Raw genomic sequence first — 6,426 nt, 5'->3', positions numbered from 1 at the left:
CACACCGACCAAGGTGCCCCATCTACACTAGTCCCACCTGCCCGCGTTTGGCCCACATCCCTCTGAATCTGTCCCATCCATGTACCTGTCCAGGTATCTTTAAATTCCCGTGGCATGGTGGTGCAGCGGTAGAGTTGCTGCCTCATAGCGCCAGAGTCCCAGGTTCGATCCTGACGACCGGTGCTGTCTGTGTGGAGTTTGTACGTTCTCCCTGTGACCTACATTGGTTTTCTCCAGGTGCTCCACTCCAAAGACGTGCAGGTTTGTAGGTTAATTGGTATATTTAATAATTGTTTCCAGTGTGTAGGATAGAACTGGTCGGCATGGACTCTGTGGGCCGAAGGGCCTGTTTCCACGCTGTATCTCTAAACTGAATGCTGTTATAGCAATGTACCTGCCTCAACTACCTCCTCTGGCAGCTCGTTCCATAGACCCACCACCCTCTGGGTGAAACAGTTACCCCTCAGGTTTCCATGGGTATTTTTAAGGCAGTAATTGACAGATTCTGCGGTGGCGCAGCAGTAGAGTTGCTGCCTTACAGTGCATGGGTTCGATCCCAGCCACAGGCGCTGTCTGTACGGAGTATGTTCGCTCTCCCCGTGACCTGCGTGGGTTTTCTCCGAGATCTTTGGTTTCATAGAAGCATAGAAACATAGAAAATAGGCGCAGGAGTAGGCCATCCGGCCCTTCGAGCCAGCAGCGCCATTCAATATGATCATGGCTGATCATCTAAAATCAGTACCTCATTCCTGCTTTTCCCCCATATCACTTGATCCCTTTAGCTAACTAACTCTCTCTTGAAAACATCCAGTGAATTGGCCTCCACTGCCTTCTGTGGCAGAGAATTCCACAGATCCACAACTCTCTGGGTGAAAATATTTTCCTCATCTCAGTTCTAAATGGCCGACCCCTTATTCTTAAACTGTGTGTGACCCCTGGTTCTGGACTCCCCCAACAATTTTCTTCCATTTAGCCTGTCCAATCCTTTTAGTAATTTTATATGTTTCTATAAGGTCCCCTCTCATCCATTTGCTCCCACACTCCAAAGACGTACAGGTTTGTAGGTTAATTGTCTTGGTATAAATTTAAAGATTGTCCCTAGTGTGTGTAGGATAGTGTTAATGTGCGGGGATCGCTGGTCGGTGCGGACTCGGTGGATCGAAGGGCCTGTTTCCACGCTGCATCTCTAAACTAAACTAAACTAAACTAAACTAAACTGAACGGATGGGCCACAATGCTGAGAACTTTATTCTGCACTCATCTGTGCACTATATGACAATTATATATATATATATATATGGCAAACAGTTGTGGTCCCAGCACCAAGCGCAGGTTACAGGCCCTCGAGCTAGAACAACAATCTTACACCAATACCTCAGCCTTCAGTGACCGCAGATTGGAGGAACAGCACCTCATATATGACTTGGGCAGCTGACAACCCAGCAGTATGAATATCGACTTCTCATACCTTGCTTTCCCTCTCTCTCCATCCCTCCCCCATCTTAGTTTACCGACCAGTCTGACTGTCCTCCTGATTACATTTTATCTCTGTGTGCTTCGTTGTCAGCTTCCCCTAGCTGACGATGATCTATTCTACATTTTCCTGAACCTTCGTCCTCATTGTTGTCTCCTTTTCACACCTTGCACTTCCTTATCTCCGCGTCTCCCTTTCTCCTGACCCTCAGTCTGAAGAAGGGTCTCGACCCGAAACCTCACCCATGCCTTCTCCCCAGAGATGCTGCCTGTCCCGCTGAGTTACTCCAGCGTTTTGATTCCGTCTGCAGTTCCTTCCTACACAAACCAAACTGATGTTGGGTACAACTTGCAAAATCTCCAGGCATCCCATAACCTGCTAGACCAGCCCACGGTGTGGGAGCGTGTGCGTGAGAGTGAACGTTTGGAGTGGAGGAGATAACAAATCTTAGATTTGAATCGTGGTGAAGACCTTGCCAACAAAGTAACCTTCAATTGTTTTAAAGGTTTGATTTATTTATCTTTTATTTCCACATATTTTCCACCGCAACATGTGTGCAGTCTGGTGCGGTTTGTAACACACTGTGTCAGATTGTTTTAATTTAGTTTAGTTTTTGTTTTAGAGATACAGCGCGAAAACAGGCCCTTCGGCCCACCGGGTCCGCACCGTTCAGCGATCCCCGCACACCAACACTATCCTACACGGACTAGGGACAATTTCCATTTATAACAAGCCAATTAACTTACACACCTGTACGTTTTTGGAGCACTTTATACATCTCTGTAATGCCCCTGTCCCACTTAGGAAACCTGAATGGAAACCTCTGGAGACTTTGCGCCCCACCCAAGGTTTCCGTGCGGTTCCCGGAGGTTTTTGTCAGTCTCCCTACCTGCTTCCACTACCTGCAACCTCCGGCAACCACCTGCCACCTCCGGGAACCGCACGGAAACCTTGGGTGGGGTGCAAAGTCTCCAGACGTCTCCGTTCAGGTTTCCGAAGTGGGACAGGGGACATTAACTCTCCAAAAATAGCTCAGTGTGATTTTAAACACCAGGCCCGGCAGCAGCTTAATCCCAATGTGTTCAAGAAGGAACTGCAGATGCTGGAAGATCGAAGGTAGACAAAAATGCTGGAGAAACTCAGCGGGTGCGGCAGCATCTATGGAGCGAAGGAAATAGGCGACGTTTCGGGCCGAAACCCTTCTTCAGACTGATCCCAATGTTCTGTTCAAAAACAAAAACAAAGAACGTGGGAGCAAACCGAAGATCTCGGAGAAAACCCACGCGGGTCACGGGGGGAGAACGTACAAACTCCGTACAGACAGCACCCATAGTCGGGATCGAACCCGGGTCTCCGGCGCTGTGAGGCAGCAGCTCTACCCGCTGCTCCACCGTGCCATCCTTATATACAAGGTCGTCTGGTACAGTGTAGGGCCCGTCCCCATTAGCGATTTTTTCAGCGACTGCGAACGTCAGCGACTGACGCCCGTAGATGCCCTAAAAACCGCCATGTTGTACGACAATCCGCGCCACCGTCACGTGAAGCTACGACACTCTGCGTCACCCGCCCTCACAACAGAAGAAGGTTACACCGACGTATAATAACCACATTGGAAATGCACGTATCTACAATAAATCTAAGGGCCTCCCTTGGGACGACAGATGGCACAATGGGCTAAGTGTTCGGCTGGCAACCGGAAGGTAGCCGGTTCGAATCCCGCTTGGAGTGCATACTGTCGTTGTGTCCTTGGGAAAGACACTTCACCCACCTTTGCCTGTGTGTGAATGTGTGTGAATGTGTGTGAGTGATTGGTGGTGGTCGGAGGGGCCGTAGGCGCAGATTGGCAGCCACGCTTCCGTCAGTCTGCCCCAGGGCAGCTGTGGCTACAGAAGTAGCTTACCACCACCGAGTGTGACTGAGGAGTGAATGAATAATGCGATGTAAAGCGCCTTGAGTATTAGAAAGGCGCTATATAAATCCCATCCATTATTATTATAAGGGCCAATAACTGTTTAATGGATAAGTCAGCGCGTTATATTCTTGCTATTGAGGGAGTGCAGCATAGGTTTACAAGGTTAATTGCCGGGATGGCGGGACTGTCATATGCTGAGAGAATTGAAACATGTCAGATTGTTAAGGGCTTGGACACGCTAGAGGCAGGAAACATGTTCCCGATGTTGGGGGAGTCCAGAACCAGGGGCCACACACAGTTTAAGAATAAGGAGTCAGCCATTTAGAACGGACACAAGGAAACACTTTTTCTCACAGAGAGTGGTGAGTCTGTGGAATTCACTGCCTCAGAGGGCGGTGGAGGCCGGTTCTCTGGATGCTTTCAAGAGAGAGTTAGATAGGGCTCTGAAAGATAGCGGAATCAGGGGATATGGGGAGAAGGCAGGAACGGGGTACTGATTGGGGATGATCAGCCATGATCACATTGAATGGCGGTGCTGGCTCGAAGGGCCGAATGGCCTACTCCTATTGGCTATTGTCTATTGACATCTGTACGAATCAGGAATCTATCTATCTCCACCTTAAACCCACCTATTGATTTGGCCTCCACAGCCGTCTGCGACTGCCTGCCCATTGCAGGAGGGATAATGAGTGTGATTCTTTACCCTAGGGTGCTCCTGGACAGGCAATCAGCCTTCTGCTCCCAGGAGCTATATCTAACTCTTTCTTGGTGGGCCGAAGGGCCTGTTTCCATGCTGTATCTCTAAACTAAACTGCACTAATTATTACATAGACTATATTATTCAAAAACGAGGTTGAATAAATTTTATCCAAACGTCTCTCCCAGATGCGATAAATGTTTATTTCAAAACGCTAATATAACACATTCATTTGTAGGATGTACAAAGTTGAATAAATTTTGGAGTGATATATTTGATATATTTACAAAGCTTTTCAAGTCAAGAATAGAACCCAAAATGGAATGGATTATATTTGGAATAATAGGAGAAGATACCAATTTAAATAAAGTCCAAAATTTTTTTTAAAATTATGGGTTAATAATTGGAAAGAAATTGATACTTAAATTTTGGAAAAATACAACCATACCAACTGTTAAAATGTGGATTAGGAATATGATGGACATAGCACGCCTTGAAGAAATGAGACTCCGACTAATAGATAAATATGACCAATTCTTAAGGAGTTGGTCTCCTTTCATCGACTTTTTGGAATCATGTGATGCAGCGGTACCATAAGGATTGCTGATTTCAGTTCATGACGTGGATAGATCTATATCTCCGAATATAGATTTGAAAAATTCTCTTTTAAGGGGCCTTCTCTTCTATTTCTACTTTCCACCTTTTCTTTTTTCTTTTCTTTTTTTCTTTTGCTTTTTTATATCCACACTTCACATTTTTCTACTCTCTACCATCTATTTTTCCACTCTTTCCCCTTTCTATTGTTTTCTTTTTCTTGTCTTGCTTACTTCCTTCTCATAACATAAAACTAGAGGTTGTACATGGAATGGATTACGGTATGACATAGTTGGCACCTAAAATTAGGTGCCACTGTATTGTTTTGTATTGTATTAACTTCTAATAAAAGAAACAAAACAAAAAAACTGCACTAAGATGGCTTAATACCGAATATGAAGTTAGTTATTGTCTTATAGCAAAAGTGTGTATAAAGGGCCTGTCCCACTTGGTGATGTTTTCGGCGACTGCCGGCATGATTGACTGACGTATCAGGACACCGAAACATTGGTGACCCGGCGACGCATTGACGTGCGTTGTTTTTCAAGTGTCGTAACATTTTTTTTGTCGCCGTTGGATTTTGAAATGTTTAAAATCTTTTGGCGACACTGATATGTTGCCGGCAGTCGCTGAAAAAATCGCCAAGTGGGACAACAGGTCCTTAAGTAGTTTAGATACTTCTTTTGGCAATGGGATTATTTTTCTTGGTTTAGCGCTTATCCTGATGTTATAACACGTACTTTGTGTTTTAATAGTAATTCTGTTAGAGATGTTCTTTGCATTTACAAGATGCTGGAGTAACTGGTAGAAAATATGTGCAGGAGGAGGCCATTCGGCCCTTCGAGCCAGCACCGCCATTCATTGTGATCATGGCTGATCGTCCCCTATCAATAACCCGTGCCTGCCTTCTCCCCATATCCCTTGATTCCACTAGCCCCTAGAGCTCTATCTAACTCTCTCTTAAATCCATCCAGTGATTTGGCCTCCACTGCCCTCTGTGGCAGGGAATTCCACAGATTCACAACTCTCTGGGTGAAAAAGTTTTTTCTCTCACCTCAGTCTTAAATGGCTTCCCTTTTATTCTAAGACTGTGTGGCCCCTGGTTCTGGACTCGCCCAACATTGGGAACAATTTTCCTGCACCATCGGGACAGGCGGCATGGCACCTCTGGAGAGAAGTAAATGGGTGGCGTTTCGGGCCGAGACCCTTCTTCAGACTGAGGGTCAGGGGAGAGGGAGACGCGAAATTTGGAAGGGTAAGTAAGTAAGTAAGTAAGTTCATTGGCCAAGTATTCACATACAAGGAATTTGCCTTGGTGCTCCCTCCGCCCACAAGTAAAAACACTGCGGCCTAATATCGAGGAGTTGGCGGCCTTTGCTGGAGCGTGACTTCCGCGAGCTCCACCGTGGGTGCATGCGGACTTCCCATCGCTCAGCCCGTGGTCTCTGGTCAGTGACTGACTTTGGGAAGTCCAAGCCGCACGAGCTTTGACCGCTCCGTACAGGAGTTTCGATCACCCCGACACAGGAGTTACGATCGCCCCGATGCGGAGGCTTCGACCGGTGTGGTGGAAGTTTATGTTAATTTTTATGTAGATGTGTGTCTTGTTGCTTTTATTGTATGGCTGTATGGTAATTAACATATCACTGTACCTTAATTGGGATACGTGACAATAAAATACCTTCAGGAATCAGGTGACTCGTGGCCAAGAACATTAAACAGGTATATCTCTTTCAATCTCCTTTTTTT

Source organism: Amblyraja radiata, chromosome 24 (assembly GCF_010909765.2).
Source record: "Amblyraja radiata isolate CabotCenter1 chromosome 24, sAmbRad1.1.pri, whole genome shotgun sequence".
Classification (NCBI taxonomy): domain Eukaryota; kingdom Metazoa; phylum Chordata; class Chondrichthyes; order Rajiformes; family Rajidae; genus Amblyraja; species Amblyraja radiata.
The sequence above is the reverse complement of the archived record's forward strand: the minus strand, read 5'-3'. Positions refer to the sequence as shown.